Source organism: Coturnix japonica, chromosome 14, assembly GCF_001577835.2.
Source record: "Coturnix japonica isolate 7356 chromosome 14, Coturnix japonica 2.1, whole genome shotgun sequence".
Classification (NCBI taxonomy): domain Eukaryota; kingdom Metazoa; phylum Chordata; class Aves; order Galliformes; family Phasianidae; genus Coturnix; species Coturnix japonica.
The window spans coordinates 10,331,087-10,347,721 of record NC_029529.1 but is presented as its reverse complement, the minus strand read 5'-3'; the positions used below and the strand labels follow the sequence as shown (position 1 = coordinate 10,347,721).

Below are 16,635 nucleotides of genomic sequence, written 5' to 3'. Positions count from 1 at the left end.
CTACCTTCAATTTGCCTGGCATACTGAACGAAATCCGATTGGATGTGTTTATAAAATGACTTATCTTTCAGGCCTGCAATTCAGCTGAAAGTGTGCAATGACTGGGAAATTCATAGCTTGCAAGCTTCAATTGCTGGAACATACTGAGTCATCAAATGCATATTCCTTTGTAGATGCTAAGCAAGTTTCTTCTTAGGTATTTAATTACAGCACTCAGCATAGCTAGGTAGTGTGGGTGTTATTTAGGTCAGCTAAGTCTAAAGCAATACCTAAACAGCCTTGTTTTGACTATCAGACTACATCTATTGTCTATTAAGATACCCATGTCTGGGTTCAGTTCCCTAACCTGTAACTTGTATTTGAGAGTGATGTGATAAAGCATTAAATCCCTTGCACAAAACTCAGCCATAACATGCAAAATATTTGTGATGCATTTCTGTTTCAATTTTTGCTCCTAAATATAGCATTTGTCCAGCAGGATGCTTCCTTTCAAATTGGTTGCAAAAACTTGATTTCTCTGTATAGCATTGCATTAGTTTATCTTCTTGATATTTATGAGAGATGATTGAAATTGTTGTTTTAGGCTTCTTTCCAACATTACCTTGAAAAACAGCTGTGATTGCATGCTGCAAACTAGAATAATCAGCATGTTCACAGGCATTTATAGTATGCTGTGATAATAGAAAATAAACAGAAACAATTTAGTGCTATGAAAAGTAGTATGTGTTATGACAGTAGCCATGACCAAGTATCTGACAGGAGGAAATGAATATTAAAGTGTTTTCTCTGTATTATCAGAGCAGGAATGTTGTTCTGCTTATGTATTAACACTTCACTTGTCTCTACCAGCTAGAAATGATACACTCCTCCTCCTTTCCCCAGAGCCTTCCCACCCTTTCAAGAACTTTTCTGGATGTAACAAAGTGCAGTTGCCTTTATAGAAATGGAATCTATGTGCTTTCAACCACCAGGCTTTCTCCAGATAAGCAAGGATATTCCTTTGCTCCTCATTTCCCTAGGACTTATTAAGTTTCAATTATATTTTTGTGCATTAGAAACATTTTCATGGGTGTGATAATGAAGGCCAGGAAGATTAACTTCAACATTACAAAGATTGTTTACACCTAACACAGTCCAGAAGTACTGATATTGAAATAGGCAGCAAAATATCTGTGTTCATCTTGCAAGACAAATATAATATTAAGTTGTGCAAATCTCACTTTATTGGGCTAAGCAGTAGAAAATGAAGAGGACAGAGTACCAGAATATATTCCAGTGTGGTTTCTTTATTTTTTATAAACAACTGTGTTTCAGTTCAAGGCCTAAGTTTAAGTGTTAAAATGAGTACTACTTCATGACACAGCTAATGACGTAAGTAGTTCTTCAGCAATTCCTAATGAAATTTTACTGTGATTTTTCTGGATCCATAAAGCATGTTATGTTTTCCAGATCTATCCAAACTGTCTTTTTGTTTCTCCTTCTTACTAAAGGGGAAGTTACTGTAGGGGTACCCTACTTGGGGTTTTGCTCACCTTGCTGAAAGCTGAAGAGCAGATTGTATCTGATTCAAACAGAACATAATTTTTGATGTACCTGGTTTTTGCTCTTCTAACCAATTATGATCATGACTCACAAGGACCCTGTACTGAAATGAATTTACTGCTCGTTATGCTCCAGATGCTGAACTGGCGATCATCTCCTTTTGCACTCTGCTTCTCCTCCCTTTTCATGTTGTACAGACAAAGATTCACACTGACAATGAGAAGGAAATTGAATTCTGCTGGATTTCAGCAAATCAAAGCAGTCGCTTCTCAGCCCCAATATGTAGGAGTGAAACATAGCAAATAATTGCATTATAAACTGTTCAAGCTACAGATGTAGTGTGCATTTGTACATAATACTTGTACCTGATTTTGTTAAGGTGTCAGAAGGTATTTCTAAAGGATTTTTAACATGAATTTCTGCATGCAGCAAGCTGTGTTTGCTGTTATGTCAGTCATAATTCTGTTTGACTTTACTTATGTTCTCGGGTTGGTATGTTTAAGATTAATGAGGCATTAGCCCTCAATCAAGGGACTGCTTGAGAATATCCATTCAATTTCAATGAGTTGTGTAGCTGTATTAATTAATATCATTTGACCTTCGTATTTGTGTGGAAAGACATAAAGCATTTTTTTTACATAAGCAATGTCATAAAACTGAATTGATAGCTGGAATATTGTTCTCTGTACAGCCCATCAATTAATGTAAGTTGCATCCTGTGTTTTAATGCAGATTTGAGAATATATTTCTGTAGTAACAAGAGAGAACTCAGTCATTTGGGTAACTTGGGAGGCAAAGGACCATTCGTAAGCTTTTTTTCTTTTGTTTAGGGCATGGTGAAATGGAGGTATTTGAGAAAATAATGTGATGCGTAAAAATTCCTCCAATGTTAATACCTTATTTCATTGAAAATGTGGTATGTTGGTACTTCTGCCTACATGGCTGCATGCCTTGTGTACAGTTGGCACTATGTGTGCTATGTAGCTAGAGAAATAAAATATTTAAATTAATGAAGACATATTTTAATATAAGTCAAAGCAAGTAAAAGCTTCAAAGATAGAAAAAAAATCTCATCAGCATTGTTTCATCATAATTCAAAAGGCTGCTCAGATGTTTCTTTCATTAAATGGCTGCTTCGTGCACAGCTGCTGGCTTACTCCCAGCAAGGTGTAAATGTAAATGAGCATTTCTAGTTAAGAAAGTAACAAAGGTAAAGTAACCACAAAGGGCAGAAAAAGCTTCCAATGAAAAGGAGATCTTGCCAAAACCAATTCTTAAAGACAGCTGGGGAAACAAACAAACTTTTGTCCAAACGGTGCCAAATGCTGGCTCTGTCGAGTGCTCAGTGGGTGAATTTTGCATGCTTTGTCTATATGTAGAACTTGATCCTAAACATAAACTAATTTGGAAATTAAATTATTCATGACTTTGATATTTTCTCCTCTCTAAGCAGTGCTGTGGTGCGAGTGCTCCGTGGGCCATGCAGTAGGAGTGTGGCTGCTCCCTGGGCTTGATCATTGCTCTCCATGTCTGCACATCTTATTTCAGACATTAAAAAGAAACGTACAAGAGGTGCAAACAGAGGTAAGTGATGCAGAGGTGTAGAACCTTTCCAGGATATGTTTAGGAAAGCCAAAGCTGACCTGGAGTTGAATCTGGCAATAGACAGGAAGGACAACAAGAAGTATATAGGCAGCATTCACCACTGAATACAGGATTTTGAAGTCCCTCGCTGTTTTTTTTCCTTGGATCTTTTAACGTCCATGGCAGAAATCAAAGATAAATTATTTAAATATGAATAATGAAAAAAGTGAAATAATAATTTACCTATATATTTATAAGAATGAATAAGCAGTTCATACTCATGATAGGAGATTTAGCTTTTAAAAGATTAAATTGCACATTGTGCATCTTTGTAATGCAATGTGACTGCAAAGTGCATTTATTATAGCGAAAGCGTGTAGAATATATTGTGAGAATGTGACATGAATAAATTCTATCCAGCTTCCAGCCATTACTAGAAACGTGACCCTTGCTGAATATTCACAAAAGATACCTTACAAGAATTTTCTTTCCTCTGTATTGTGATGTAGATTATTTGAAGAAGTACTTTACGTGACTATATTTATCTAATGTTTGCCCTTCTTTGTTGTTAGCAAATTATTCTGTTTCAAACTACCCACCTTTAAAACAAATGTACACAGTCTGTTTTGTAAAGGAGTGACCAGATGAAAAGCTAATAAGAATGAAGGCTCCAGTTTGGGAGGATCCACCAATTCCCAGCTTCTTGTTGCTTCTCCCTTTCTGTTTGTCATCTTTCTTCCTTGTCTGCCTTCTTTCCTCCATCGAGGATGAGCCAACAGCTATTTCATTCCTTGTTTCCATATAGTACCTCTTTCTCCTAACAAATCTTTCACCACTCAGGTTTTCTATGTAAATAAAAAACCAAGTTAAACCAGTAAGAAATCTCTACCAGCACACATATTAGAATGGCTGAGGGATATTGTTTAATGAATCTCAGACTCATTGTAGCCAGCACCTAATCTTATCCTTTAAAAACGTAGCATCATGGAATATTTATCTATGATGCTACATAATTTGAGGCTTAATACATTTTCCAAACTTTCCTCTTTTTGACAGAGGTTAGTGGCTGGATAAGCAATGTATGCTGAAGCTGTCTCAGTTGGCAGTGAAAACCCAACAGAGGTGACTCTTTTGTCATTGATTCTTGGGGAGTTTTTATCCAGCTGGATGCCTTCTGCATGGCCACCATAAATTAGTTTTGTGTCACTGCCTCTAACAACCACAATACACTGATAGTCTTTAAGTGATGGTTTCTATGACCTGAGACAAGATCTAGCCTTATTTTTCTGCTCTGTTACTTTCAAACAGGTCTTTCTAATATTAACATGCTGTAGTATTATAAACATATTTTTAACTCCTTTAAAATTTATAGCAATACTTTTCCTTGCATCTCAGAAATGCAATTCTTATAGGAAGTGTAAACTGTTAACGAGCAGATCCAAAGCACACCATTGGACAGGGCTCTATAAAGAAAATTAACTCTATTCCAGCAAAAATTGGGACAAGAACCAAAAATGTCAGCAAACCTTATTCACATCAAACTGTTGTTCATTTACTGTAGTAAAGTCCAGTGTTCCAGTAATGTGATCCTTTTGTTAAAAACACTGGAATTCTTTGACCTAAGAGGGCTGCTCTGAAAGTAATGCCTCCTATTTTATTATATTGGCCCACAAAGTTAGAAGTAGATGTTGGTGGGATGCAGGTAGAGGTTGAACCTTCCCATCAATATTCCATTACATTTTGTTGCTGTGCAACAGATGGCAGCAGAGGGGCAGTCTGACTGAATGGTGTCTGATGTGAAAGTGTACGTAGACAAAGGTGTGTCATTCCTTTATGGGGAAGAAATTCACCAGCTGACATTCATTGATTCTTGCTGGATGTTCAAGGAGACCAAACAAACAGTGGATGTGAGCGGTGGTGAGGCATTTCCGCAGTGGTGGTATCAACAGTGGGTCACCTCCACTACTGCTGATTTTTATAAGCATGGCATGCAGGCTCTTGTTCATCACTGATGAAAATGCATAGCTAACGATGGTGACTGTGTTGAAAAACAGTGTTTTGTAGCTGAGAATTTGCTCCATCAACTAGTGTTATTGATCTCTTTGTTTCTGTTAATCTTCTGGGAGAAAAAATATCCTCTTAAAAATATCCTATTATTGCATTTGGAGAAATAATAATAATAATCACTTGCTCTAAAAAGAGTAGTCAAAATTTATGAGTCAGTCATCATTTTTAGTTTTGAAAGATATGAATGTAGTATAATGAATGGTGTCTAATGGAAGGCACTGGACACAGCCCCCCAGCAGCATTCTGTGTTGGTACTGACTGGTCCACTAATACAAATTATACATCTGTTTTGCTTGAGTTCAAGAAAATAACTACACACCTACTCTCAATTGCTGTCTCCTGAAAACTCTTCAAAGAGACTAAGTATGGGCAAAGTATCTACATTTGCATACAATCTTATAAAATTTGGGTTTATTTTACACTCTTGTGCCACAGATGTGCATTTACAATAATAATGCACATACACTTTTTATTACAGACTCTATTAGTGGCCTTCAGTATCTCTTCATCTCAAACAACCTTGGAGAGAAGTTGTAATGCACTACAAAGGCTGGAAGTGCTATGATAGTAATTGCTTCAAGAATACAATTTGCCTTCTGCCAAGAGAAAGGTAGGGATCAATCTGTAAGTCTTCTCTCTCATGTGTATTAAAAAAAATGTTTGAAATTCCACACATTATCACATTCCATTAATAGTCCCATTAATCTACAAGACATGAAAAACCTAAAATAAAAAGTGGTGTGTCCCTCTTTCTTTTAAGTCTGACTCTGAAGTGCTCCCATCTAACAACAGAACGTAGAAATTAGTTGATTTAGAAGCTTTTTTCCTCCTTCATTTGCATAGTCAAAAGTCCTTGATGAGAAGGCTTTTCTAATCATTGTCCAATAACATTGGACATAAAAATGCCAAAGGTGGTTGTATGGTCAGAAGAGCAGACTATTAGAAATAACTAATATTTGAGGAGCTTTGTTTAAAATATGAAAAAATGTACAAGAACTCCTATGTATCAAGTTTCACATAAGTTTAGGAGGAGGCTGGAGAATTAGCTCATATGTGCTGCCTTATACATTTGGATGGTTGAAGGAGGCTTTACATTTCTCAACTTATTTCTGACAGGTTCTGAATTCTAGTCAATTATGTATGCAGCCACTTATCCAAAAAAGATTGAGCTGATGGTACAGACTGGATTCACAAATGCTTCCAGAAAGCTTTCAGGTGATAAGATAAAAGCGGATCTTGGTTGCTGCTGATTTGAAACCAGGTCTTGAATTTGTGTGCCTATAGTTAGTTAGTTGAAGGGTGCTGCGTCATCTATTCTTCATCCCTAACTCGTGAATTTTTGCTGTTCATGAACAATTCATGAACTTCTATTTATCTTCAGCAATTGCATTATGAATTGAGGATTTAACTGGAATAAGATAATCCAGGAAATAGTAAATTTCAATTCATTTTTATGAATCTAATATATATTCAGCATACGAGAGCAGAGATGTGAATACATTAGAGATAAAAATACTAGTAAGAAACGAACTCATTCTATAACTTAAGTTTAATTCTCAAAGATATTTAAGCAGAAATGGTGGCAGATCTGACTTTATGTAGCTCTTGGATTTTCTGGGACTCTTTCCCCTCAGCAGTGAGTGAATACATCTTTGCAGATTTTTGCTCTGTGATTTCTTATTTATAGTGGGCTATTTTTTTCAGCTTGTTTCTATTTCTAGAGCAATATGGATCCGCTGCTAAATGTTTTGGAAAATATTTCATTATTTCCAGGGGATTTCTTTCTTTCTCTTGGCTAAAAAAAAACCAAAAAACACCAAAACCTTCTCCATATTTGTTGCTGATTAAGTTATTTTAAATCTTTTCTCTCATTTCAAACATAGAATGCAGCGTGATGTTGTGCAAGTGGTTGTCAATTACGCTAGTGTACATGAATGATTATGCTTTTCACATGAACTGAGAGGATGAGGATGCCCACTGGTCTAGGCCAGTACTTATGGTATTTATGATGAGAACTACAAAACACTTGCAGTATGTATTTTGCTTAAAAAAGAATGTATGCCTTGAACCAATGACAGCGTAAGGCTAAGATTGGATTCTACATGTTTACAGCTAAATGGTTTGATAGCTTTTGGAGTTTTACAAAAAAAGTCAAGGAAAGAAAATCTTTTGAGAGCTGAAGAGAAAGGGGAAGTTGCTTGTGGTAGTGCAGTCATCAGGAGCCAAATGGAGATGGAATTGAATGAAAATTTCCTGGGCGTGCTTCCTCCCTTAGAAATGCCTCAATCAAACAAACAAACAAACCTAAAGCTGATAAGTAAACAAATAAGTAGATAAAAAGAATGGTTAAATCATTGCTTTTAATAGTTATTTTCAACACCTCTAGCCTGGCTGACATATAAATGGATGTGGAAAGGGAAGCACAGATCTCACGTACTAATGTTTAACCTGTGAATCAATTCATCCACACAGGACAACAAAAAGGCAACACACAAACCTGTAATTTTCTTTCAAGGAAGATCATTGAAACCGGCTTGACCTTTTTCCATATATAAAGCAAATAAACTATCAGCCTTATCTGAAACCTCCAATCTCAAGATGATGAAAATAAAGATCAGAGATGAAACCCAGTTGATGCTGATGAGTTGGGCATGCAGTTGTTTGTCTAAGATGTACCAAGAGAAAATTTACATATGCTGTAAGTTAAAGTAAGGAGAGAAAAAAAATGTTATTGCAGAATAACTATTCCCTAGATAAATTAAAATTAATATGTTATCAGAGGAAAATAACTTGGACATCTTCTCATTTATAGATATTTAGACATAAGTGCATCAAGATACTGCCATGAGGACATTAAAAATAAGACTTCTAGCCTTCTGCTTAAAGACTGTACTAAATAACAACATATTGCTAATTGAACAGATGTTAAAACGCAGTTCATTTTATTCTGTGGGGCTGAAGTCTGAAACCTAAATGTCATAACAACTTAAAACTGCGAGAAAAATATTCCAGAATTATTTTCCTGAACAGAACTTTGAACAAAACCAGTGGTCATGGGGCACCCTTAGCTTAGTGCTGCCTTCTGATATCAAGACAAAACTATTAAAAATAGTATTAATTAGAGGCATTCAATGCAAACCAAATAATCCTTTCTCTGCGAAGAACGAGAGAATGACAAATTCGATTTAGCCAGAACTCCTCAGCTATAATCATTAACCTTATTCAGCTCAACCTCTTATCCAGAAAACAAGTGCTAAAGGTGCTATAAATTGTCAAGAAGTAAAAGGCACTGAGGTTAAACTAAACAACAACAAAAACAGCCACATCAGAATGGTACGTGTAAAGAATGGACTTCTTTTTTCCATGTATTATTATGTGGAAATTGATTCATCAATTATGTCCCATGGCAGGATTTCAATGCTTTGTCGTGAATGTTCAGGATCAAGATGCCATCATTCACAGCTGCCCTTCCTGATGTTTGAAGGGTTAACTATCAACAGATTATTACCATAGAAGGTGGTAATGCTCGATTGTTTTCAAGTTGGAGATGATTCATGACGTGTTTGTGGCACCAAAATTTATATGTCAGCAACCACCACAAATGCATTAGTGTATATTTCACTGCAAGCATCTAGTATGCTCATGTACCCACTGGTAGTGAAATGAACAGCCCTTAAAGTAATAAATTCGCAGTGGTGGTTGTTGTGTTGTAGATGTCCTTTGCTGCAAGCACATGATGAATTCCTAAAGCATTGTGTGTGTGTATATTTATATAATTCTTCTACCAATACACAGAATCTTTATGTTTTTGAGGGCATCAAAAATAATTTTAGCTTTCTATCTTGAATTTTATCTCTTTTCTGACAGCACCTGTGGCACGTTATTGTTCCAAACACTTCTTTTATCCAAGAAATGACTTTTCTTGACTTCTAGTTCATCACTTACGTGCTGTAGACCTGCTTTGTTATCAATCGTGTTGCCTTTTTTTGATTAGCAATGAAACCATGATATCTTCTCCTGCTATAATCCTACTTATCTGTTTACCCCATGTAATTGCAGTATTGAAGAACAAATTAGCTGTGAAGACATGGCACTAGGCACTGAGTCTAATGATCCTTCATTGTCCACAGATGACCATTTTGGTCTTGTATTACGAATGGGATGGCATTCCCAGTCTGAAATACAGCTTAGGTAATGCTGAGAGATTGTTAACACATGTTCTATTGTGAGTAACACTGCCCTTACTCAGCAGGCAGTCTGTGATAAGCTGCTTAACCCTTTGATTTCATGAGTTATACAGAAGAGAAAGAGTGTCCTCTTGCCTCCTGGTGCTGATCAGATCAGAAGCAAATCACTCTGACAACTGTGCTCTTCCCCAATGTTTTTAGGTACCAGATTGTCTCCTACACCATTTATGGTTGCTTTATTTCCTCCCACTAGCCCATAGAAGTCTGAAATGTACATCCACAAATGAGTTTGAAGACATTGAAAATACCGAAGCAGGCTGAAAACAGGCAAACAGATGGCCTGGGTGGGAGCTGGAGGAACCTTCATTGTTGCAGCTTTAGAAGATCAAAATGGTGCACAATAGAAGAGGAAGAAAGACTGAAATATTTTGGTACAACTTGGGAAATTTCTGCTTTTTGAATAATTTCCTTCAATAATCTCATCTCCATCTATTTGTTTCTAGTCCAGAAACTTCCAACAGCTTATTAGGTTGACTAAGTTTTACACAGCCTTGCTGACCTTTGATCTGCCTCCTGTGGCCAGCTCCATGGATCTCCAGGATAAGCCTGCTCGACCTCACACTCCACAACCACAACCTTTGGCAGCATAAGTCTTCTCCCAGACGTTCCCTCTATTACATAATTCAGCAGCCAAGAAAACAAGAACAGTTTATCTTATGCTGACCAGCTCTTCTCTTCCAAAAATGCAGAAGCTGCTGCATTTCATAAGTATAGCTGAGTGCAGAGATTCATAGTTTAAATCCAATGCATACACTAAAGATACCTAAATTCTAGAAGTAGGAATACAGCCTTGGAGATAAAAATTAATCTATCCCCTGTATCAGCATTGTCAGAGCCTCTGATGGATGTATTATTTCCTGGTTTGGTCACTGTGTTGCAAAAGAAGATGGGGAAGAATCTTCAGAAAAGAACAGAATAATGGCAACGATCAGAAGTGGAGAAAAGCAAATGAGGAAATTTATTTTAAAAGAGGTGGGGAATCGCATAAAGGAGAAAGTAATACTTGTCAGGGAAGGATGAGAAAAAGGAATGACATGATAACTTGTTTTCTTTTCATTAAAGAATCTTGCAAATGGGAATGAAACAACTGTTCTCTGTACCTGAGGGACAGAACAGATGGAAAAGAGCTTAAAAGACATAAGAAAGGCTCACATTAGAAGATAAACTCTCTAAACAATAGGAAGTACATCGCTTTCTGAGTTGCTGAATCTCCATTACCAAAGATCTTCAGGAATGAATTAAGAATGGCACAGCCACAGTCTGGAGCGTGAAGGGACAAGGTGACATCTTGAGAACTCATTGAGGTTTTGCTCTGAACATCCCATCCCGTTTGTGTTCCTGAGCTTTGTGTTGAATTTAGATTTTCTCAGCTTGTACAATTCTGCTTTCTCACACTTTATAGTAAATATGGATTTAGGTATCTTCTGCTGCTGGGAGTAATGGTAAAATCATTTTGTAGTAGTTTAAAGGACTTCAGGGTATTATTTTGGTCTCTGTCTTCCATGAGTTGGATGCTTGAGCCCCCCTGTTATTTTGTTTTGACTTTAGATTGAATTAGAAGGGTGAGATAAAAAATGTGGGAAACCCACAGAGGAGGATTTAAAGATACATTTTGAGGTCTTCAAAGGAAGTAAATGGTGTTTTGGGGACCCAACAGCCAGAGCATTGAGATGGCAAAAGAAACAGGCTGAGCACCAAAGGCACGGGTAGAAGCATTGGGTTATGGGATTGCATTGGAGGACCTTCTGTATGGGATGTATGTGTAATTGACAGCTGAGCTCAGAAATACTGCGGCTGCTTTTATTTTCTTTGCAGATGAAAGTATTTCTAAGGGCATTATTCATGGAAAGCTTTTCTTGAATAACCATACACATAGGATTTAAAGCTTGCTTCCTCTCATCACCTGTTCCATTGTTACTGTTTTCCATTTAAAATCCACGTATTTAAAACAACTCGCTATCTGTCTTACCCTCAGAATATCAGTCTATGACTAACACTGGTTTACATGTTGAATTAAATCCCAGTGGCATTAATTTATCAACTGGAGGTTGAGCAGCGCAAAAAAATATTTGATCATCTCAGAATTAATGTATTGAAAAGGACGAGGCAGTGCTCCGGCAGGTCCTGGTTTGTTTTCCTTCTAACTTTGTCACAAGGAGCTGCTATCAACGTGGTGTGAGAGCAATCCCTGTGTGCAGGGCTGCGCGCTGCTCTTCTCATTAGCTGAGCGGAGGATTCGAGTAAGAGTTGCTTTCCTACGGGCAGGAGGAAGGGGAGGAAGCAAGCAGAGATGCCTGAGTAACGCTAAGGGCACGGTTTTAACCAGAGGATTCCCAAGTGCCGCTTGATGTCTATTTATTCAGTTACCATCGGCTTCTCGCGTGCAGCACTGACATCCCGTGCCCTATTCTCCCATCGAACCCACAGCTTTCTGGGACAAGCCCCGTAGCCGTGCAACCGCGGACTAAAAGTTGGGATGGCGAGGCGCTCCGGCCTCGGGTGCTGGCACTGCGGGGCGATACCGGGCGGGGGGCGATGCTCTGCGGGGCGCTCCGGGCCGCGCTTTGGAGCCCCGAGGGGCAGCCGGGCGCCGCCGCGTGGCCACCAATCGTGGCTTCGGGCGTGCCGCGGAGCCCCGCTCCCCCACCCGGCGCTGCCCGGGCTCCGCACCGCCGCCGTGCCGCCCGCCTCCGCTCCTGTGCGGCCCCGAGTGCCGCCGTCGCCGCCGCCACCTCCCTCGTTGAGCCCGACCCACGCTGCTCTGCCCCCAGCTCAGCCCACCCCGCCGGGCTTGAAGGTCACCTCTGCCCGCTCCCGGAGCCACTTTGAGCGCGCTATAGAGCAGCATCGCTTCAGCCCGCTCCGTTAAGGTCCCAGTCCGAGCGGTGCGAGGTTCCTACTGGTCGGAGAGGAAAGGGAAGGGAAGAAAAGCGGCCGCTCGCCCCCTCAACCGCCCGACGCGGCGGGGACGGCCCCGGGGTCCCGGAGCTCGGGGGCGGGCGGCGAGCCCGGGGGAAGCCGGGCAGCGGGGGCGCGGCGTGCGGCCGTGAGGGCGGGGAAGGGCGGCTGCGGGGAGCCGCATCCCGCTGCCTTCGGACGGGAGAAGCGCCGCATCCTTCGGCCGCCGCCCGCATCTTTATGGTGAGTTTGGCTGGGGCCGGGAGGAGGGCGGCGGTGGAGGCGGCGGGGCGTCCCGAAGCGGCGGGTGGAGGGATGGAGGCGGCGCTCCTACCGGGGCCGGAAAGTTCCCGGGGCCGCCAGGGGGCTGTGGGGTTGGGGGCGGCGAGGTGTGCGGTGGGGAGACCTTAGGGCGCTGCTCTGCGGGTGTGGGGCTCCGGCTCGGCTCCGCCAAGCGCTGCGGGAGGGGTGACGGGCAGAGCGGCACGGCGGAGACTCGGGAAATCAAAAGGAGGGACGAGGAAAATGGCCAAGCTGGGGTCAGCCGAGTTACTGGCTGAGAGAGTGGAGATATTTAGCTGCTGGAGAACTACTTGCCTGTAAGTCGTCGCTATTTACTTCCATGGTAGGCTATTCATCATTTCATTTTCTCCTGCACGTTTCTATCGGTGAATGGGGGATGCTCGTTCCCCGGCTGCGGGCTCTGCTCAGGTGAAGCAGCGCTGAGGGTGGTTTGCTCGTCCGGGTGGTTCCACCTGGAGCTGCATCCCTCCAGCAGAGGTCCGGTTTGGCGCTGTGACAGCCTGACATCTCCTGCGTTTCCAAAATGTAGTAATATGGCTGTTAGAGATCGTGCTGCCAACGTGACATGGTTCACACAGATGGTGAAACAAATGCGGGCTAATGTTTGAATTGATTCACAGCGCCGAGGTGTGAAAGATTTTGTCCTAATCTGCAACTTCTATTGCTCGGCTCCCTTGGCTTGCAGATGGGGCACGGGTTTGTTCGATTCTTATGTACTTGTGTAAATAAAATCCAGTTTGCTCAATGCGAATTGAATTTTAAGGTATAATAGAGGTTGGTGTCCCAAAGTCTCTTCTTTCTCACTCTGCACGTGATAGTGAAGAGAGCAGAGACACTGTATGTTACATTCGTCATTTAGTGTGGAAACTGTGTTACGTACAGAATATAGCAGTAGAAGCAAGAAGTTTGTGTTCTGTGGTGGAGATTAATGATTGTGGGTGTATTGCAACCTACAATGAAATCTGTATTTGCCTCACGGTCAAATAAATCTTTTCTTTATAGACTAAATAGTCACAGCAGCCACTTGGCAAAATATATATTGGGAATGGCGACGAGGGTGTGGGGAAGTGGATTTCCAGTGTGTATCTCAATAGATCACTCGTCTTTTAGGACAGCATTTGGCACCACATGCTCCAGTTACCAGGGCTGTAGCAGTGGCTTAGTATAGCTCCAACTGTGGCAGCTTTACCTTGATGTTCTTTCTCTTGAACAGCTTTGAGTTCCTAAGGTTTTAGGAAGCTCTGTGGTGTTTCTGATGATAGGTCCAACATTACCAAGATTACTGGGTCACAATGACTTTGGAGGCTTGGCTGCTGCAGGTTGCATTTACAATTCATGCTTTGGTTGTTACCTTAGACAAAAGGATTTGGCTTTCCTGAAATGGAGTTTCTGTTTATAGTTGTCAGGGCTGTATTTCCCTTTTCTATTGGTACTTAACTGTCGGTACTTAGCTGACAAATGTAATGAATGAAATTTGCAGAATGCTGATGATTTTTATAGTTCTTGTAATTGCGGCACTTGTGTCCTTGAGGTGACGAGAATGCTCTTCTGGCTTCATAAAAAGACATCCTGAAGTGACAGAATACTGGCAGGAGCCAAGTGTTGAGGAAGAGGGCAGAATTGTTAATTCCTGGATGCATAATGTGATGCTTTCCCTGTATGAAGTGTGAGTACAAACCTAGGGTTACAGGTCCGATCCCCAGCACAGAGCATTGTTGCTGTGACACCTCCTCACTGCCTGCACACTGCCTGGCATGCACTGCATCCTGCTGCCAAGGAGAACGTGATGGCCTTAGGCCACGGCTGCCAGGAGGTGGGTTTTGAAGTTTCTTCTTGTTTCCCGGGCTGCAGCCCTCCACAAAGCCCCTTTGAAGTTAAACATGGAATAGCAAAACTGAAGGGGACTCAGCCCTCACACGGCCAGCCCTGCGCCCCGGGCAGGATCACTTTGTACCTGTGTCATCTCTGATGGATGTTTGTGTAGCTTTTCTAATTCCCCTCTCTCTGCTTTTGCTTCTCCTGCTTTTGCTATTTGCTTGTTTATTTCATCTCGTGGTTATTATTATTATTTTTTTCTCTGTATATGCTCTTCCTTCATATTTTTTTTTCTCATTCCCTCCAAACGATCTCTCCCCTGCTATACCCAGTTAATCCCTCTGTCAGCTTTTCTTGCTGCTCTCTGCAGGACCTCACGCTTCTCTGACAGTCCCACACTCTCCCTGCCTTTGTGCCCCACACCTGGTACTGCTGCCTCTGTACCAGCACAGCAACAGTCTTGGGATGGGTTGTGATGGCACTCAGGAAAGCTGAGGAATTCCTTCAAAAATGTTTAGCTTTCATCTCCCTGTTGTTTTGTGTTCCCTGGGGGTTGGCGACAGTGCAGTAAATGTATTTGGTGTGGACATTTCTTTGTAAGTGTTGATTATTATTGCTATTATTTTAGGAATAGTGTAGTAGAAGAAGCGGTAGAACCGTATTTATCTGTTCTTGGATTTAGTATCGTTGGGTTTTGGTGAGATCACAGAGTTGGCTCTCATGAGAAATAAACTGAGTGGATGTGCACTTTAAGACCTTTGGAGAGACTTTTTTTTTTAAATAAAAAGCACTTAATTCATTACTGCAGGTACATTTGAGAGGCACTGTAACAATGAAGTGTTTACTTTTGTATGTAACAATGTTTACTAACTCTGTTAATAAAAAGGGGAACATGTAGTGGTCTTAGTGTTGCTTCCAGCAGTGACTGACCTGAGAGCAGATCCATGTGTGCACCAGGATGGGAATTCCTGCAGTCACTGTGCTGGGGTGTATGGCTGTGGAGGGGCTGTACTCTATTTGGCAGAGCATCCACAAGCTGGATCACAAACGCTCACTTTAATATGACATTGCAGTCAGAGCACGGTGGTGATGTGTGCTTGGAGTGTGTGTTCTGTATGTAGCCAATCTCTGCTTTAATATTTGGATTAAGTACGGCTGGTTAATGCTTTCCCAACTCAAAAGGTAAGTTGGCATTCCTTTTCTTGTCTGTGAATGTCTTGAACTTAGACACGTGATGTGGCCCCAATGGCTCACTGCAGTTTTATGGAGCTTAATGTTGTCGTAGAGGTGAAAATGTAAAAATGGCCAGAACAGGACAATTAATCAGCAAAAATTACCGTAAACATCTTCAGAAATCATATACCTAGATAATTTTTAGAGGGATTTAATGGGAATTCTGTCCTCAGTCTCACTTTGTGCTGACAAATATATGTCATTTAAGAACAAAAGAGCTGTTTGCTTGGTATTCTTCTGTAGCAGGGGAAGTTGAACTGTTTGGAAATACAGGATGGAAGGAACCAAGGGCTGAGTTAAATAATTCACCATTACTAATAGCTGTAGCTTTGAAATGGCAGTATCTGATCTTTAGATGTAATTGTTGATGTATACTCTAAAGACAGAGCTCCAAGTACTGACCACGAGAAGATGTATTATTTAGTTATGGAAGGCATGGGTATGTTAAACATATGGTTTTCCAAAAGCTGTAATAGGCTAAATAAAATGGACCTACTTTAAGTGAGACTGATATACAGTACTACAGCCTGAGAGAATATAGCAACTGAAAAGCATTTTTCTTCTAACTCTTTTGTGCATCTGGCAGAACTCTGATCTACTTTTTCTCTGGGGTGGATACATGTTCTATTCCTTGTAGAAATCTGGAGATGCTGTTGTCTTGTGTGTTCGTAAATATAGCATGCGAGTAAAACTGAAGAGCACGGAGAGCAGTGAATGAACGGGTCTTATAATAGAAAACACAGTATTAGTTAGCCTAACTATGGGTTTGAGTGCAAAATCAGTGATGTCGGTGGCAGATCAGTTGACTTGATTGCACAGAATTTGTACAGGTAAGAACTGCAGTGATCCTTGAGAACAGAAAGCTCCCATCCCTGAGGATCTTTCTGTACGTAATTAACGGGAACTCTTATTTTTTTGTTGTTTGTTGTTGCTTCTTGTTTTTAAC

The 16,635-nt window shown here is 40.7% G+C and overlaps 1 long non-coding RNA gene across 1 annotated transcript in view; it reads left to right on the top strand.

Moving 5' to 3' along the window:
- Nucleotides 1-10,185, top strand: part of LOC107320995 — a 136,572-nt gene extending 126,387 nt beyond the window's left edge. The window contains exons 2-4 of the long non-coding RNA XR_001558424.2: nucleotides 2,996-3,126; nucleotides 5,672-5,803; nucleotides 9,634-10,185. This is a non-coding gene — a long non-coding RNA (uncharacterized LOC107320995). The remainder of the gene's footprint in view (nucleotides 1-2,995; nucleotides 3,127-5,671; nucleotides 5,804-9,633) is intronic.
- The last annotated feature ends 6,450 nt before the right edge of the window (nucleotides 10,186-16,635 follow it).